Here is a 20,516-nt window from a genome sequence, read left to right as displayed (position 1 = left end):
AAGTAAGCATCATTGTGTTGGATTCCAAAGAAATGATGAAAGATTACAAATGGTTAAGCCTCGAGAAATATCAAAATACTTGTAAGAGTTTGTAGACCTTGCTAAATTAGAGTTGAGATTTAAAATAAATATTTTGGTTTTGTTTGTAATTTCATACTCTTTAGGATACTACAAAACTCTTTTTAAGTAGAAGGTTTAATTGACAAATTCACAAATGATTCTGGCATTCTATTTTCCTAGAATATACTTTCAAGGGAGTTATAATTAGAACTTAGTTAATACATAATTCCAACAGTTCATGTATAACATGATAATGTGAATAATCTAGACAGAGTAGCATACAATTAAATGACATTAATTTATAATTTCAGAAAATGAACAATTGTTTGAGGGTTTGGTATACTATGGTATGAAGAGAGTAATTGTGTGACATCTTTCTTCTACCTATATGTAATTCAGGAAGCCATTTTCTTAATTACATTCCACTTTACAAATTGAGAAAAATACTAGGTTTGGGATTTGTTTTCATTTTTGTTTTTGTTGCATTAGCTTGTAATAGAGCTTGAACTCTGGGCCTGGACATGGTCTCTGAGCCTGTTTATGCCCTACCACTTCAACATCATTGGTACTTGTGTCTGGCTTTTTCTGAGAAATTTATTGCAGATAATTATCTAAGAAACCTTGCTACCTGGGTGGGTTTTGAACCATAATTTTCTGATCTTTGCATCTTGAATATCTATGATAGTGAAAAAGTATAAATATAAATAATGATTGCAAGTGTTCTGATCTCAAGAATACCAATGGGGGCGAAATGATTCAGCTCAGTTTATTGTGTTGTTCTTTCCAGAACAAGGAGGGCATCACATTAGTAGAAGTGTAATATTTTTTCACAATAGAGATAAGCTATTCATTATGTGAATTAAGGAATTTTAAGGTAAGGTGCACCTTACAAGTTGGAAATTGTTGGGCTAGGATGACTTTATGGCATAAATCTTGGGACTGATGATCATAGAAATAATAGCTTACTCTGATAAAAAAATATTGCTTACTCTTGAAGAATTAATTAGTACAGATGCTTCAGAGTTTTATTTTCTACCAGAATGTGGATATTTTTCTGTTTACCTCTCAATCTGTTAACGCCCATTGGAAATTGTATCTATTGCATAATTTCATAAGATGCAAACATGTTTTGAATCTCTCAGATATGGAATGTTGAGAATTTTAAAATGAGTAGTTATTAGTCATAGGAATTTTGAGGAACACATATATTCTGTCCTCTTAAAAATTTATTTAAGTATAAAAGTTATGGGTTTCCTTAAAATTAAACTGTTTTCAGTTTTAGTAAGAAAAAGTACTAAATTTATTCTATTTTCAAAATATTGGCAAGTATACTGTGAAAATATTGTCTAGTTCGATAACATTCAAATTGAAGACTCTGATAGGAAAGGGGTAATTAATTCAAATTAGATGCCAAATAGTATTATTTTTAAAAAGTTACTACATAAACAATAATATTTACTGTACCAATACAATGAAATTATATTTTATACAGCTTATTTTTTAATTTTATTATCAAAGTGATATACAGTGAGGTTACAGTAATTGTAAGTAATGATTACATAACTTTTCAAACTTGTTACCCTTCCCTCATTTTTCTCACAGTTTTCCTTCACCCCTTCACCACTCACAAGTTGTAATGTACATTTCCAACATATTGTCTTGTGAGTATTGCTATTACATTGGTTTGCCCTTTGTCCTTTGTTCCTCTTCCCTTCTCTAATTAAGGTAAATGAATACACAATACACAGGGTAACAAAATCAAATACAGCAGGGATAAACCATAGGGAAAAAACTAATTGCTGTTCTTCTTCCCTTCTCTAATTAAGGTAAATGAATACACAATACACAGGGTAACAAAATCAAATACAGCAGGGATAAACCATAGGGGAAAAACCCATTGCTGTTCCTCTTCCCTTCTCTAATTAAGGTAAATTAATACACAATACACAGGGTAACAAAATCAAATAAAGCAGGGATAAACCATAGGAAAAAACCCATAAAAAATAGAAATCACATAGGACATTAAAAACAACAATTGCAAATAAAAATCTCTTGGATTTTTATCTTGGATTTCATTTTGCTCAGCATCAACATATATGATCATATATATGCATAACAATGTCACTGGAAAATAATAGTTGCATGGACACTATATAATGAAAACAAGATGTTAAATTTTTTATGTTAAAGATGGAATTAGGATTGGTGAATTCGTGGTTTTGATAAAGGAATTTCAAAAGAGTTTAAATTTTAATTGTTCAAAAATTTTAACAACATAGCCTCTTAAGAAAATTTAAAATTACCTGGGAAAATAGGCTTTTATGCAAAGAAGTTCATGAAGACTTAGTAGAGAGGAAGCAATGTGGTTGAGGATGGCTCTTTTTCACACTAAACAAACAAACCTCAGAAAGCTTGCTGTAAATCCTGTAGGTTCCCTTGAGAATTGTCTTTACCCTGGAAATATACTCTCACTGTGTGAAACAAGGTTGTAGTGGAATTTAAATACAAAATTCTTAAAAATATAAGATATCAAAATTTGTGAATTAACCTTTAATTATCAAACAGTAATTCTCTGAAAATGAAAATTTGGGTCAAAATATTTAGGGAGAAACTGCCCTCCACAATGAAAGAACATATTGGGTTACACTTTTCTCTTCGTAACACTTTCCACAATATCTTTACACGTGAAGCAGTGAAACACAGAAAAAAAAATCTGATTGAATAATTCAAATCAATGGTTTCACATTTCTAAGTGGTTCACAAAATATAATACCCTTATTAACATGAGATAGTGAAGACAAATTACATAAACCAAAAAGTTTTGGGATTAGAAAAGAATTAAAAATAGAAACAGTTAGAAAATTGTTCTTAGAAACCCTAGCTAAGTACGTTGGCTTCAGCAGTGGAGGGAGGCCCAAACTTTTTGATATAGATTGTCTTAATATTTTTGCTACCTAAAGTGACAGAGCTTATTTGGCTCACTACACTGCAGAACTGATTGAATGAAGACATGAAAATATATTCCACATCCAAATGAGACAACTTAAGAGTGTTTTAAAAGAGAAACCATGAAGATGTAGCAGTGGCTGAGGCTGTGTAGTCCTTCACTAGACGTAAAGCCAAGGATCAGTGATAAATTGGAAATCAAGCAAGAGCTAAGAGGAAGACATAGAAGTAGTATATAGAAGCATTGTCCTTTAGTAACAGACACTATCTTTCAAGGTATGGGTAATTTAATTCTATTCTCCTTCATACATCTTGTTGAGCAAATGCAAGCCCAAGAGAAAAATAATCTATTGAAATAATTTTGCAAGGAATAACTTCACTGTTCCTGATATGGTATCTAAGGAGAGTCTTAAAAGAGAAGATAAATGCAGTGTAGTTTTTAATTCGTCTAAGCACCATGTTAGGAAAATATATCTTTGAGGTTAGAATTGATTAAACCAAAAAGTGATGGAATACTTATTTTTCTGGGCACTTTAGACAGAAGAAGACATTCAAGGTAACAGAAAAGGAAAATGTATAGCCAAATATTTGTGATCACAGAATCTTCGACTGGTTTTCTGGAGAGAAATCTTTATATTAGATTTTTCCTCATTAACATAGATGTTGTTTCATGGCAACCAAATGCAAGAGGGAAGTTTAATGGACTCTCTTGCCCAATTCAACAGCATGATAAAAAATGGCAAGTAATATTTAGTGAATTACTTTGACTAATTAATTTGCCAGAACAAAGAAGGAAAAATATAATTCAAAATCGACTTAAAAGTATGAAGAAAAAGTAGTGAAGGGAGATGAAAGAAAACATAGAGGATTGTTTTCTCTCCAGTGGAGCAATGGGTTCTTGATCTTGTTTCATCCATTCTATCTTCTCAAGCTATCAAGTGTGGCTGAGGGCTGGAGTATCCAGTTCATCCAAAGAAAATTAGCAGAAGAAAGATAATATTTGCAGCTGATGTAGGTGATTTATAACCTTAGACAATCTATTTAAACCTGTTCAAAATTCTCCCTTACCCCAAACTGCCCTCTTTGAACAGCTTTATTTGCTTTTCCCAAGACTGCCCTTCATTAACTCCTTAAAATTTTGAGAGGTCATATTCATACCCACTAGATATTGCTCTTTGGTTGTGATTTTTGTGTGTTTTTGATTTTTTGTTGTGTTTATTAACTGAATTTCATAAGGTTGTGCAAGTGTGTTACAATTAAATATATCCATCTAATTATCCAATACTCCTGAATCACAGTGACTACTTCTATCATTCTCAACTAACCCCTTCTCCAAGATTTATTTCTGATATATCACTTCCTTTATCACATGTGTATTCTACCCTTTGTTCAATTTTTCATCTTTACTATTATTCCTCTCTGGTTTCAACTTCCTCTCTGATACTCATTCTGTTAAAATGTCTGATAATACTTTGAAACGTTTATATATATTCCATGGAGTTTCAATCCTGCATATACTTGAACTGATGTCAGCTTATATTTCCATAATTCACTCATCTGCAGTAACAATTTGCAAGAATGGAGATGTGAAGCACCTAGACATAATTGTATTCTCCTCTATTTGGAAGATTGATTTTTAGTCAAAAAGAAAGTTTAAAAATGGCTTAGAATGTATTCTTAATTATCAATTTTTATAAATGGCTTTGTACAATGGTGTGTGATTATTTTATTTTACCTGGGATAATATTTTCTACTACTTGTAAGTTTTGGAAAAAGAAGAAAACTAAGATTTACTATTATAGAGGAATATGATAGAAATAGAAGACAGTTTTATGTTTGTCAAATCTATGATGAGTATCCATATTCAAGACTTAAAGTCATATTTCTTACTATGTTAGACAGATAGAGAAAAAATAAAACAACATTTGATAAGGCAACTATTTTTGACTATTGTCACTATTTGTGGAGCACATGGGCAGCAAAGATGGATCTGAGAGGGAGTTGAGTGGGCAGAGCCCGATTTACTTTACCTTCAGTGCATAACTAGCCCGTGGAAGTTTAGGTGCATGATAGGGTGTGGCCTTTACAGTGATTGGTTCCTCTTCCTCCCCTCCCATGCCACGTGCTCTTTTTTTTGCTTTAAAAAGGGCTTGCTCTGTGTTAATAAACGAGTTTACTGCTTGACTTGACTCCCTGCTGCATCTGATTTTCTCCTGGACTAAGGGAGGCTGGGGAAAGGGCTACCAGCCGCACTGACCTTTCCTTGGACCCCCTCTGTCTTTCGTGGGATGGAGGAAGACCCAACAACTATTGTGTTGAAATTAACTTCATTAGCTAACCGTTGGGTTTGAAATATGGGAGGCTGATCTATTGAACACATTTTTGGAAGGCACCTACTGAACAACACATATGGTGGGTGGTACTCTTTCTACAATTTAATGAGTGGTTGAACCTGTTTGTCATTGGTGCTGGGTAAATAAATCAACTCTATTGTAACTTCCTCCCTACACTTGAAAAACTTGTAATGTCACTAAGTATCAACTACTTCTCAAAAGTTATTTTGGTGAATACGATTTTAAAACGTTTATTTGAAAAGGAGTACACTTTCAGGAGATTAAATGTACGTTGTCATTGGTTTGAGAGTGAAAAAATTTTTATATCACAGAACCAAGTTTAACTGAAGTATCAATGTTTTGAAGCACTAAGGATCTTCTCATTTAATGTTTTTCTAAATTACATTTCACCTCTAAGTCAAGTTTTCCAAAAATTGGTAGAGCAATTATGGATCTATCATTCCAGGAACTCTTTTTTGGACCACTTATGCTGGACTGAAATATTTCATTACTCATTAGAGGAGGAGTATTAAAAATAATCTTATGACATTTTGTGATCTTGTTCACTCATATGGATTGGTCATCTGTAAACTGAAAGTTTGAATTACAGCACTGTCTCTCAGATGTTGTGATCTCCTCATTCATTTTAAGTTGCCTTGGATTTCACAATTGCTTACTGATAATTCCTGCATCTCAAGGAATTGGGGACGTGAAATATAAGAAACGAGACATTGATATGGGTCTTCAATTAGTTTCTGTTGGCATGTTGCATGGGCCTACGTGAGAAGTCTTGCCCATGTTATCTGATGATGCAGATAAGTGGGTCCTGGGATCCTAGGATCTCATTTAGGAAAAGTAAGACCTCATTTGGGAAAATTTCAGCTGCAGAAGTTTAGAAGTAGCTCTTAAGCAAGGCTTACTTTGAATCCATTAGCTCCACAGAGCTAACTCAGTTGGATAAATTACTACTTGAAACAGCCATCACCTTTGGACCTAGCTATAAATACTTGAAAGTACAATCAAATCCAAAATGGAAAATATTTAAAATAGTAATTGACAAAAAATTGCAAATGTGAGCAATGGACTGAACAATATAATTTTTCCACTATTAACAGAATTTCAGGGAAATAAGTTCAATAGCACTGTTAGAAACAATAAGGTTCCCTTGTAACAAATAGGCACCCAATACAGAGATTAACAGGGCACTTGCACAAGGATGATATGAAAATTTGTGAAGTATTCAAAATTTTTCATTCTTCACATGCAAGAAATGAAAAACATTAAAAATTGATTACAAAATTACAAGTAAAAATACACGTAATTCATATAATTAATAGTTTGACATCAGTGTATTAAATCTTCACCTTAGAAAGGCCTTTATATTTCCTAAAAAATGGGGCAATGTCATGCTTTCTGATGGAGGCATAGAATTCCATTGTGTATATATACCACATTTTCTTGATCCATTCATCCACTGAGGGGCATCTGGGTTGGTTCCATATCTTAGCTATGGTAAATAATGCTGCAATAAACATAGTTGTGCTGGTAGCTTTAGTGTGGTCTTGTTTGTAAACATTTGGGTAAATGTCCAAAAGTGGGACTGCTGGGTCATAAGGGAGCTCTATGTGGAGTCTTTGAGGAACCTCCATACTACTTTCCAAAGTGTTTGAACAAGTTTACACTTCCACCAACCATGAAGTAAGGTTCCCTTTTGTCCACATACCCTCCAGCATCTGTTGTTATTAGAGTTCTTGATTTTTGCCATTCTAACTGGGGTGAGGTGGTATCTCAATGTTGTTTTGATTTGCATTTCTTTGATGGCTAGGGAGTTTGAGCATTTCTTCATGTGTCTATTGGCCATCCTTGTTTCTTCTTCAGAGAATTTTCTCATTAAGTCATTAGCCCACTTAATTATTGGGCAGTTGTTTCTTTGAGGATTTGTTGTTGGGGGATTTAATTTTTTGAGTATATTTTAGATATGAGACCCTTGTCCGTTGTATGGCTAGTGAAGATCTTCTCCCAAGCCGTGGACTTTCTATTGATCTTGCTAGCTATGTCCATTGCCATGCTGAAGCTCTGCAACTTCATGCAATCCCATTTGTCCAACCATTCTTTCATTTGTTAGGAAATGGAAAGACTTGGAAAAAATTATATTAAGTGAAGTAAGCCAAGCCCAAAAAAACATAGGTCCTATATTTTCCCTTATTTGCAATATTTAGTATATGTATGAGTCAAGCAGAAAAGGTCAGATAAGGTGATATTATGAAAATAAACCCAAAATTTGTATTTTAAATGTTTTTTTCTTTTTTTTTTAATTTAGTCTTATTTTATTTGTGAACATACTGTACAGAGGGGTTACAATTACATGGGCAGGATAATGGGCACATTTCTTAGCAAGCATTGCAGCCTCCTCCTTTGTTTACCCTTCACATCCCTTCCCAGCCTCCCCTTCCCCCCAATCCCAATCCTTCTGCTTCCCCCCTTCCACCCCACCCCGCGCATTAACATTGTAAAGCTCGTTTTGGACATGACAAATTGTGCTTCTCATTGTTGAAACAGGTCCACCTGTATCCTTAAACAATTGATTTTTCCCCATCTCCTCCACAACTTATACTGACATCAAATATAGTGAAAGCAGGGGTTATACTGTGGGGGAGGGACATACAAAGCAACAAAGAGATAATCTTAGAAATGCGTTAGAAACACAAGCATGAAAGAAAAAAACATTAAAATACATATCTAAGGGTTCATTTTCCTGGCATCACATTATCTGACCTTTTCCGCTTGACTCATACATCTACTAGATATTGCAAATAAGGGAAACCATGGGACCTATGTTTCTTTGGGCCTTGCTTACTTCACTTAATATAATTTTTTCCAAATGTTTTTTTTTTCTTTCATGCATATGTTTCTAACGCAATTATAAGATTATTTCTTTGTTGCTTTGTATGTCCCTCCCCCACAGTATAACCCTGCTTTCACTCTATTTGATGTCGGTATAATTTGTGGAGGGGAAGTGGAATAACAAGTCATTTAAATAAGGATACAGGTGGACCTGTTGCACCAATGAGAAGTACAAGTTGTCATGTCAAAAACGAACTTTACAACTTGGGGGAGAGTATTGAGTGGGGGAGAGGGAGGATGGGAAGGGATGGGAAGGGTAAACAAAGGAGGAGGCTACAATGCTTGATAAGAAATGTACTCACTATCTTGCCCATGTAATTGTAACCCCTCTGTACAGTATTTTCACAATAAAAAAAAGAAAAGAAAATAAAAAAAGAAAGGCCTTTATATGGGGCTGGGAAGGTGGCTCAGTGTTAGAGCGCTTGCACTGCAGGCCTGAGGCCTTGAGTTCGATTCCTCAGCACCACATAAGCAAAAAGAAAAAAGCTGGAATTGGCACAGTGGCTCACGTGGTAGAGAGCTAGCCTTGAGCTTAAGAGCTGAGGGGCAGCGCCCCAGCTCATAGTTCAGTCCCACAACTGGACCCCTCTCCCCCAAAAAGAAAGGCCTTTACATAGCATAACCTCTATAAAACTTTTTAAATTAGGCCACATTTTCGTTCTATCCCAAAGAAATATAATACTATAAAGACCTAGGAAACAATGGAATCTTAAACTATTTCTATATGGAATGAAACCTGAAAGGAAACATTAATGAAGCTATATATTATAAAGTAGCATAGAATTCAAAGTATTATATCTAGGAGAGAATAAAATAGATAATGGACACTATACAAACATAGACTATAGAATATTTTAAAATATACTTTTTCAGACAAGCACGAGAAATATCTTTAGTTTCTGTATTAATTTCAATAGATAAGTTAAAATTATTTCTGATCAAAAAGTCACAAACTCTGAAGAAATCATTATAGATGTATACAAAAACTCTTGAATACATTTTGACATCAAAGGCAGGCAATTCACTTGAAAGAATTCCACAGAATCCATGAATTTTTACAGTAAGTGATTGCTGTTATTTGTATTTTGAAAATATTTGGTATGGACACAAAGCATGGAATGGCATTTTTGAAATTTAAGAAAAGTAATTGAATCATTAGGACTTAGTAGAACAATTTGTGCAGTCTTCCACAACTTCAAAGAGGTAGTGATACATACTTATCCTTTTAGCAATATCAAATGCAGTTTCTTCCAAATTGTTCTTCGGACATGGTTTTATGTAATGTTTCAACAGTAGGAGATCAAATGAATTTTTGCTATCTTAATTTCCAGCAGCAAGATTCAAGGGGGTCAAGAGGCCTTTAAATTGGGCCTTGGAATCTGCATCATGATGAAGTGAGAAAGAAGCCACTCTGTTATTATTCCACTTATAAGCACTGTGCAGATATGTCCATCCATCTACAGTTATTGTATGTGCCACTTGAGCCACCAACTCAAGGACAATGTCTAAGTGTCCACTGTACACTTCCTGATGAAGAGGCGTATACTCATCGTCATCCCTTGTATTCACATGAGTGAGCCTTTTGGAAAGTAGTCTCCGCACTGTAGTAAGCTGATTATTTTCGGCAGCAAAAAGAAGAAATTTGCTTTGATCCTTCTCTATTTTTTATTGCAATTGATATCATTTCTCATATTTTCATCTTGTTCCTCATCTTTATCAGAATTGCCTAACCAGAGACTTTGAGTGCCAGTGAAAATGAGGTGTCCATGTATTTCCCTAATATTTCATGTTGGTTGAACTGCTCAGAAATATCCGGTGAATTTTCTGCATCTTTTTTCACCATGATTTATTTTCTCTTTTTCCATTTTTACTATTCTAAATTATTCTAATGAGAGTAGGGAGTTGATGGAGAGCAAAGGAAAGATGTTCCTCCGTATTCAATGGTACAGACTGAAAATGAGGACTATGGGTGTCTTCATGTGCAGCTTATTCTAGTAATGAGAAAATATGAAATAATGCCTTCTACATTAATGATTTGGGAAATGGCAGAGCAGAAAGTGAAATGATGAAACCAAAAATATAAAAGCAAAATAAATTAGGATAATTATGGAGCAATCATATTATCTATGAGAACCATGAAAAAGAGAGAGGAAGAGAGAGATGTGCAAGGACCTACCTAGCCACAAATCCATGACTCTGATCAATTTATAGAGCAAGCAGAATTTTATTTTTTTAAAAGATACAAAGAAAATTCATGTATTAACTTGAAATTTGTAAATACATTTTTGTAGCCTACATAAAGAGACATAGATTTACTAATATACAGACAAGAATCTAAATCCTTGATACTTCTAGTAACATATCTCACTTAAATCAGTTGAATCACACTTTTCCTGTACAATGAAGGAATAGGCCCAGTGTAGGAAAGCAGCTAGAGAAGGCAGGCCAATTGTATCTGTCACAAAAACGTTGTGGAAAATGGTATTTAGGATTACTTACTGGTGATCCACTTTCACTGGAAGCATGATTCTGACCTATTGCTTGCTGATTCTGAACTATTGTTTGATCATTATATTCTCCAAGAAGAAAAAGTGAGAATTGATAACAAAGGACTATAATGCATTTTGATTTCTCATTAAGCACTTTCAATCATCAAAATCACATGAAGACAATAGAAAGCCCTATTTTTTAAGATGAAAACAGTGTCTTAAAAAAACAAGGAATTTAAGTAGTCATGCAAAGGACTTCTATTTTAATACTGCATTATACATTTTTTCTAATGTTGGTACCAATAAATATTGGATCAATTAGAAAGCTCTTAAAGCTCATATGTTCAATAGTGAGTTCTATTACACTATGTCATGGTATTTTTTGTGTATGGTCTTAAGAAGAAATTTTCATTACTAACTTGAATTTCTGATACGACAATATCATCACTGTACAGCTTCCTTCTATACTCTCAGTTTTAAATTGCTACCTAAGTATGTGTATTAGATAATCATAGAGAAGGGAATATGTCCAGAAAGGAAGCCATGACTTAACTCAGCAAAAGTAGGTACATTGAATCATTTTGGAATCATTTTCTGTGCTTGCGAAGATTACTATTGACTTTGTCATTCCTTTGGGGGAAACAAAGTCATATTTACACATTTTCTGTTGGTCGTGGGGCTTGAACTCCAATCCTGGGCACTGTCCCTCAGCTCTTCAGCTCAAATTTAGTGCTCTACCTCTAGCTACAATACCACTTCTGGGATTCTGGTGTCTAACTGAAGATAAATGTCTCATGGATTTTCCTGACCAAGCTTGCTTTGAACCACAATCCTCTGGTCTCAACCTCCTGAGTAGTGAGTATTATAGGAATGAGCCACCAGTACCTGTCTCATATTTGCAATTATGTGCACTAAATGACATTATGTAGACAAAGAATGGAAATTTGAATCAAATGATAACATTGCAGCTTTTTAGAAAAATTGAGGTAGCAATAAATATGTCCTCCTTTTCCATGTTGTTACATTAATGACTCATGAGGTGTGGGACTCTTAGCTTAGCATCCTCTGCTGTCTGCTTTTGTGGACTTAGTATCAGAAATTGTTCACAGAGAAATAGAGAAAGACATAGATTTTTAGAAAGCAAAGGAGATCAGTTGTGAAAGAACAGCATGGAAGGATTTACAACTTATGACACAAAAATTAAGAACTAGTCTAAGTGATTAGAATGCTAAAGGCACTGAGGAATAAGGCTAGTTGATAACTTGTTCTTCAATAACCAAAAATGGTTCCCTAGAACTGTTTCTGCTATACCTTAGCTACTATCATTTTTTTCCTTCAATCTGGAGTTATTCCTTCTCCTCTGTCAAAACTATTAATTAACCTCTGCCTTTTTGGTGCCCTGATTTACCAAAAAGATTTCCAAATCTCACATATGTACTACCCTTCTTATTGTAATTAGCAGTTACCACTGAAAAGCCTGGAATCTTTGAATTTCCAGGATTAATCTTCACTTGATATCTAAGCACATTCCTGACATTAATTGCCGTGACTTACTAACAAAATGTTTTTTTTTTCTCAACACAGCCTTCCAATATAGGTAAAGTACATGAATTAAGGACTATTGTTATCTATCATTTGGAAGGAACAATTATACATTGCAAATATGGTTTCTTTATTTTGCATTTACTCACTAAATGACTCTTTTGCCCATTCTGGGGCTTGAACTCATGGCCAGGGAACTGTTCCTGAGCTTCTTTTTTATTTTACATCAGTGCCAACACTCTACCACTTGAGGCAAAGCACCACTTCCAGTGTTACCTTTTCTGTTTATGTAGTATGGAGGAATTGAACCCAGGGTTTCATGCATGCTAAGCAATAACTGTTCCATAAAGTCAAATTCCCAGAGCCCTAAATGACTTTCTTTTTTATATTCATAAGGTTTTTTTCCCACTAGAATCATTTTTATAACTTACAGACAAATAAAAATGATAATATACATATATGTCTATATGCATGTATTTACACATCTGTATATTCTTATATATGTATATATAGGTATTTGTATATAATACACATAGTGTGTATACATATATATTTATTTAAAGAGATTGAATCAGAAATATGTTAAGAGCATATTAATGCCAATGAAAAACTTTAACGATCCTGAATAAGTTATCAAAAAATCCAAATACATATCACTATAGGAATATAAAAACAACCAAGGAACATATGGAAATATCATAACATACCTAGACATGGCATACATATAGAGATTAGTGGAAATAGAAACAATAAGATAGCCCTGCACAACAATTATGTAAAAATTGGAATCCTTGTACAATGGTGCTTGACACTTAAAATGATATGGTCAGTTTGTTAAACATACTGGCAACCTTTAAGATATTACACAGAGTTGCTTCTATGATCCATAATTTTGAATCATAATTTTATATGCAAAATAGATTTCAACACATGTCCAATGAGACACATGTACAAGAATATACATAGCAAAACCTTTTAAAATAACATATAATAAAATATTGAAATGCTAATTTAGGATGTTATATCTTTATACACATGTATACTAAGCAATATGCTCTATCCATGAGAAAAATTTGGAAACAGTAATATTACATGGAAGAAATGGATAAAATATTCAAAATTTTCTAATTATATGAGCTTTTTTAAATTGGCACATCTGTAGAGGTAGAATATGAAATAATAGCTGCTCAAGGGGAGGTTGGTTGAAATGATGACAGAAGTGACTACTAATAAATATTGGAGTATTTTGAGAGGGTAGTGATGATAAAATGTTCTAGAACTGAAGGTGATGTTCTTATTCCAACTCTTTAATATTCTAAAGAATCATTGTATTTTTTGGGGCGGTGTCCGGTCGTGGGGCCTGAACTCTGGGCCTGGGCGCTGAGCCTCAGCTCTTCAGCTCAAGGCTAGCGCTCTACCACTTGAGCCACAGCGCCACTTCCGGCTTTTTTCTTTTTGCCTATGTGGTGCTGAGGAATTGAACCCAGGGCCTTGAGCATACAAGGCAAGCGTTCTACCACTGAGCCACCTTCCCAGCCCAGAATCATTGTATTTTATCGAAGAATTACAGAGTACATTTGCATTAACCTTATGAAAAATTTTAGAATAGTAGTGAGTGAATCTGAGTGATAATTTAGAATTTAAAATCTCAGAATTCTATAATGTGTAGCAAGTATGTTAATGAATAAGACTATAAATAAAATATGATCTGTGATATATACTCTGAGTGACTATAGATCACATTGCTAGTCTGAATATTCTACAAAATTATGTAAATTGAGGGATTAGATAGGATTGAGAAGGATGAGGGATAATGATAATCAAGATGCATTGTATTGGCCATGGAATGTGGCTTAACTCACCTTCTGAATTCAAGAATGAGGTGGGAATAAGACAAGCAAAGACAGAGATAGTAATTTGCACTGAAGTTGTTGAGCTGTCACAATAAACACCTGTTCTCATGCAATCTTTTTGAATCTCACAGTTAGCTTTTTTGTGGTTATTATTAGTATGACAAAGATGACTGACTTTCTCAGATTTACAGTTGGAAATGTGTGGGACACATTCCTTTATCTATGGAATCTTCCTTAAAATTGTGCATCATTCACTTTGGTCCTCGGTGCCTTTTCCATCCTTGTCACAAGTATGTATTTCTACAAATGGAGACGCTGGTTCATCATTTGCCTTTAAATGATTAAATAATGTGGATTTTGGAGGTTGTGTGATTTGCTGTAGAAGCAAAGTATTATGGGTAGGACCCTTTGGTCCATTTTGACGCTTCTTTGTAGAATTCTTATTGGAGTCCTTACTCATGGACTCATGTGTAAGTAATTCCCCCCATATTCTCTATTAGGTGTTCTAAAAGCTTCTTGTATCTGAATAGGCCTATCTTTTTGCATGTTTGGGAAGTTTTCTGCTAGGTTCCTGTGAAACAAATTTCCTAGACCATTAACTTCTGTCTCTAGGTGTTCCTCTACACCCATTATCTTCAAATTAGGCCTTCTGATGGTGTCTTCCAAATGTTGAATAGATCTATCATATTTCTTGGTTTTGTCTTGGATGGTTGTATATTCTTTCTCTATAATATCTAGGCTGTATTCAATCCCCGAAATTCGATCTTCTGCATGGTCTAACCTACTGCCAAGACTTTCTACTTTGTTTTTTATTTCTTTTTCTTCTAGTTGGTCAGCTTTCAAATTCTTTGTTGGAGCTTTGTTTTAGATCTTGCATGAAACATTTTAATTCCTTAATTTTGTGTTCAGTGTTTATTCTCAAATCACTTAGTTGATTAGTTATGGTTTACTTGGACTGCCTTTCCTTCTCTTGGATTCCATTCAGCATTCCATTAGTAGTCTCCCTGATTTCTTTCAGCTTTCTGTTTATGGATTCCATGAATGCCTCCATTGATCTTTGTCTATTCTCATCCGGTTCTCTCAGTTTCTGTATTTCTCTTTGATTCGCTTCCTCAAGTTCACGGAATTCCTGTAGTTCTCTTTGAGTGTTCTCAGCCTGTTCACACCATTCCTGACTTTCTCTGTGTCTGTTCTCAGCCAGCTCACGCAATTCCTATCTATCTCTTTGACTGATCTCAATCTGCTTATGCAATTCCTTTATTTCTCTGTCAGTGTTCTCAATCTGCTCACAAAATTCCTGTATCAATTTTTGAGTAGCTTCCTCAGGCTCATGAGTCTCCTGCATTGATCTTTGGTTTACACTGATACCTTTGCAAATTTTCAATCTTTTCATTTACGTTGTTTATCTGTAGTGTTTGTAGAGCTTTTGGGGAATGTTGTCTGGTTTATTCATTATCTATTCTGTCCCCTGATTGTCATGAGTGGGAGCTGAGATCCCCGGACTTGCTATTTTTCTTGAGTTTTACTGGCCATTTGGGATGAGTGTAACACCAGTTTTGGGCTCGAACACTATTTTAAGGTAAGCATCAACCAAAGTCTGTAGTTACACAGTCAAAAGTCTGCAGATACCTTCTAGTTCAAGAGATAGAATCTATTCAACATCAAACAGTAAAGGAGAATTTGGCAACTAGAAATTATTCGGTTTATGGAGAATGTGGGGAAAAATAGGATTAGTGGGATGTGGGAAGCTTGAGGGAGAGTGGAATTAACCAAGTCCTAATCTCAAATAAGGGAAATGGATTGGACAGAATGAAAGCAGATATAGAAAAAAGAAAAAGAAAAAAGAATAAGAGAAAAAAAGAAGAAAAAGAAAAAAGAGATAAAAAATGGGAAAACAAAAATTTACAATTAAAATGTGAAACCCTTAAAAACTGCAAGTTTGAAGGACTAGTATTCAGAGAAGAATGGGGATGGGATGAGAGGAGGGGAAGGATCGAAAGGAGACATTAAAAACTAGAAAAATAAAAACCTTTTAAAATATTATATGGATATAAAGAGGTAATACTGCTATTAAGGAGTTTAAGTCTAAGGTTTTGATTTGAGTAATAAATTTCTGGATTAAGTGTGTATTCGTTGGGGGATAAGATCTAATAATCGGCAACAGGTATATCTGAAGATGAGCAGAACAGCAATTAAGTCACACAGAAAAGAATGAAAGAGACGAATTGAAAAGAAAGAGAAAAGAAAAAGAGAAAAAAATGATCAAAATGTCAGTAGAGATTTTATAAAAGCGTACACACATATACACCTAAAATTAAAATTATACGAGGAAGAAAAGAAAAAAATAATAGAAAACGAAATTTTTTTGAAAATTAGAAATTAAAAATTTTAAAAATATTTAAAAATGAGGTACAAAAAAAGAAAGTTCTTTGGGTTTTTTTTGGGGGGGATGGGAAGATTCTGTATCTCCCTTTTGTTCATAACCAGTCTCTTGGTGGAGTCTCTGATCTGCTTGTGGTGTTTGGTTTTCCTGTGGCTTAATTGGTTACTTAAGTCAGTTTGTTAGGGCAACAGAAAAATGCTCTGCTTTTCCCAGGATTTTGAGATCCTCTTCCCAGGCTAGTTCAATAGAATATAGATCTGCTTTGAGTATCACAAAAGAGGGAGATGGCTCTTACCTCTAGTTTGGAGATGCTGTGATGAGGTTAGGTTCCGTGTAGAGTTGAGGCCTTTCAGCAAACAGTAGCTTTTCCCTAAGGGGCTAGCTTCTGAGACACTCACAGAGCCCAGCCTGGAGCCACTGTCAGGGTTTATATTTACTGAATTTCTATTGATTGTCAAGGCTTCTATGGGGAGGAGCAGCTTCTGGCTCTGTTTATGCAGTAAAGAGGGCAACTCCTGGGGACAGAGTTTCCTCTGTTTGGGCTGGGTGACTGTTTCCTGTGTGGAGTTGAGCCTGGCAGGTCTTGGCAGGTTCCTGTGATCTGCTAAATGACTCTCTGTTTTTCTCTCGAGGCCTGAGTTGGCGCTAGCAGCTCAGCCGTGCCTTTGTAAGTATCAAAGATGGAGACCTCTGGTAGTAGGGTAGGGGATGAGTGGCCTTCCCTCCTCTGCTCCCTGAGAAGGAGTGAGGATGGCAGGCTTCTACTAACACCGCCAGAGTGTTGGTTCCTGGGTCATCTCTGGTCTGTGATCTGCAGGGTGAAAATATCTGCTCCTTGTCAGTTCTTGCTGGTGTTGAGTAGAATTCACTTACCTGCTGCATCTGGCGCTTTTGTACCGGACTCTCTGTGTTGCAGGTATGAAAGCTATGGCTGTCGCTGTGTTGGCGGCAGTACTCAGATCTGTCTCTTTGCCTGGATTTTCTCTCTCTAGCCACACTTTCTGTACCGTGCTGGCACACTTGGTGTAATTCTCTGGCCTAGGACTGTTCACTGGAACACTAAATCTCCTTTCTATGCAAGAGCTTTTTTTGCCTCCAGCTTTTCCTCCGCCATCTTAGTTCTTCACATTCTTAGATATGTTTTAACATCGATGCATCCAATAACAAAGACATTGCTTAAGACACCGTTTTGATGAATGAAAAGAAATCATGCTGCAATCTCATTATATGGCAATTTTCTGGTTTAAAATTCTTTTAGATTAAAAATTGATGGGGGAGAATGAACATTCTATATTCAATTTTATATTTTCCTAATTATTTTAATATACTTTCCAATATTATAATGTTAAAACATTACTACTTACTTAGTTTTTGGATTTCTAAATTGGCCAGATTGAAAGTTCTATTCATTCACAATATTAAGAACATAGATGGTCCATTATGATCAAGTGAGACATTTTAAACTTTTTATTTGTGGTCCTTAAAGGTTGTGCTGGGGAATCAAGTCCAGTGCTTCATGTGTCTTAGTCTACCGTTTGCCTGAGCCTGATGTGACCTGTGGTTTTACTTTCACTCAAATGGAATAAAGAAAAATTTCACTAGGAAGGAAAAATTACTTGGTTACTTTCTCCAATATCTCTTGCATACATAAAGTAATATAATTCTATAGTGACAGAAAATGGTGTTCCTATTAGCAGTAAGTGTTTATTTTTTGTAGCCACACTCTTCACTAAGTCTTGCCCCTTTCCAATTCCCTCTTCCCATAAAACATGACTATATCCACTGGAAAACCACTTCCAGTCAGCCTCCTCCTTAAAAAGTCAAAACTTAACTAACATACCACCTGGTAGTCCCGCTATAAATTTTCAAAGGCCTGACTGCAATCAGATTCCTTCCTGAAAGCCCTCCTTTGCTACAGGGAAAGCCTTCTTCCACTCCACCCCTTCCTGCAATCCATGCTCTGCACCACCAGAAACCAGGATACATCCATATCTCCTCCTTCTATATCCTGCTTTGCTGCACCAAGAACCCCGCCTACATCAGGCTCCTCCCTCGAATCCTCAATTCATCCATCAGATACCGGGCCCATAACTACTCTAGTCCTTCATAGTCCCATTGCTCCCATATCCTAGTACCTCCAAGCTCCTCCCTTCCCTTTCATACCCCACCCACAACTAGCCTTCTCCCACCAGCTCCTCCTCATTTCATCAGAAACTTCACCCATAACTAGCCTACTTCTAAATGGCCTAACCTTGCAAACACAGCCCTGAACCTACTTCTTCCCACAAAGTCCATAATGCTATTCCAAAAAACCTTCACTTCCCTATAACTGCCCTTGAAGCCCCACCTTGCTTGGCTAGAAGCCTCTCACACAGCCTATCTCCTGCCTGGAAAGCCAGCCCTGCTCCAACACAAGCATCTGCAAAGATGACTTTCAACTCATCTCTCTAATGAATAATTTCGGAGTTGCTTGCCTTACTATGTATCAGAGATTTTAGTAACAGAAATTCTCTACCAGAATCCATTTTGAATTTCCTCCTTCCACTAAAGTGACCTTTGGAAAAGATTGAAGTAAGATTATACAGGTGAAATGCCAGAAATAAAAACATATTTGAGGTCATAACAAAATTATGATGAAGATCCCATTCAATGTGCTTGAAATTTTCTAACAAAAGGAACTTAAGAATATTTAACTGCAGACTTTGTGAAGACTAGAAGACAAAAATACAAGAAATGTACTGTTATACCATGGTTCTGAAAACAAAACAAAACCAAGGAAAGACAATATAATGAGACAGAAGAGAATGAGGAACTTGTACATAGAATGAAAAACATACACAGAATCAGGTAAAAACAATTTTGGTCACAAAATTATTTTATTATATATATTTCATTGTAAATTATATATATATATATATATATATATATATATCATTGTAAATATTGTTCTTCACTAACCTGTGACTTAATATAGGTCTCAGCAGGGATCTGCTCAGGTAATTGTGTAGTTAGTCAATTTCATCATTGCAAATCCTCAGGATGGTAAACTCCCACACACCTTAACATACCTGCAACAACACTAGACATACACTCCTATTGGTCCAACAGAATAAGCCAGACCTGTATTTTACCAAAGCTTTCAATGTGGTATTTTACCAAAGCTTTGTATGCTATCGTTTATTCAGGTGTGATACAAAATGTCTCTTCCCAGAATTAAATGATGGCATTTATAGCTAAAAAGATTTAGGGTCATTATTAACATCTAACGCATGCTGAGGTTTTTATTTATACCTCTCCTTTTCCCTTTCTTTTTTCCTCCCTTCTTTCTTTCTCTTTCTTTTTTTTTGGGGGGGGCGGAGTCCAGTCGTGGGGACTGAACTCTGGGCCTGGGTGCTATCCCTCAGCTCTACAGCTCAAAGCTAGTGCTCTCCCAATTGAGCCACAGAGCCACTTCCGGCTTTTTTTTTTTATTATATTGTGCTGAGGAATCGAACCAGGACCTCATGCATGCAAGGCAAGCATTCTTCCACTAAGCCACCTTCCCAGCCCCTTTTCCTTTCTATTTTCTTTCTTTCTTTCTTTCTTACTTTCTTTCTTCCTTCCTTCCTTTCTTTCTTCCTTTCTTTCTTACGTTATTTCTTCTCTTTTATTTCCTCTTTTAGGAAATGAGTATGAATTTAGATATTTTGTTTGTTGAACAAGTATTCTACCATTAGAACATCCTTTTTCGATTTATTTACTTTGCTCATAGGTTATCAATTTTGCTGAGGGCTGAACAGAGGCTAAGTACCTCACTTCTGTCTGCCAAGTAGCTGGGATCACAAATGCATTCTAACATGCCAGGCTTTAGGATGATATGAGACTCTTAGTACTTTCCTTGCACATTGGTTCTTAACTGTGATCTTCTCAAATTTTACCTCTTCAATTAGTGATGTGAGTTCCAGTAGGCTGCCCAGTCAGTATATATCTTCTAAATGAATTATTGAAAGCAATTTCATTTTAATCT

The 20,516-nt window shown here is 35.3% G+C and overlaps 1 pseudogene; it reads right to left on the bottom strand.

The window, feature by feature from the left end:
* Positions 1-9,398: 9,398 nt before the first annotated feature.
* LOC105992982 lies at positions 9,399-10,108 on the bottom strand (annotated as a pseudogene).
* Positions 10,109-20,516: the final 10,408 nt, after the last annotated feature.

The sequence above is a fragment of the Dipodomys ordii genome, unplaced genomic scaffold (genome assembly GCF_000151885.1).
Source record: "Dipodomys ordii isolate 6190 unplaced genomic scaffold, Dord_2.0 Scaffold91, whole genome shotgun sequence".
Taxonomy (NCBI): Eukaryota; Metazoa; Chordata; class Mammalia; order Rodentia; family Heteromyidae; genus Dipodomys; species Dipodomys ordii.
Note: the sequence above shows the minus strand (reverse complement) of the source record. Positions and strands in the feature narration are given on the sequence as shown.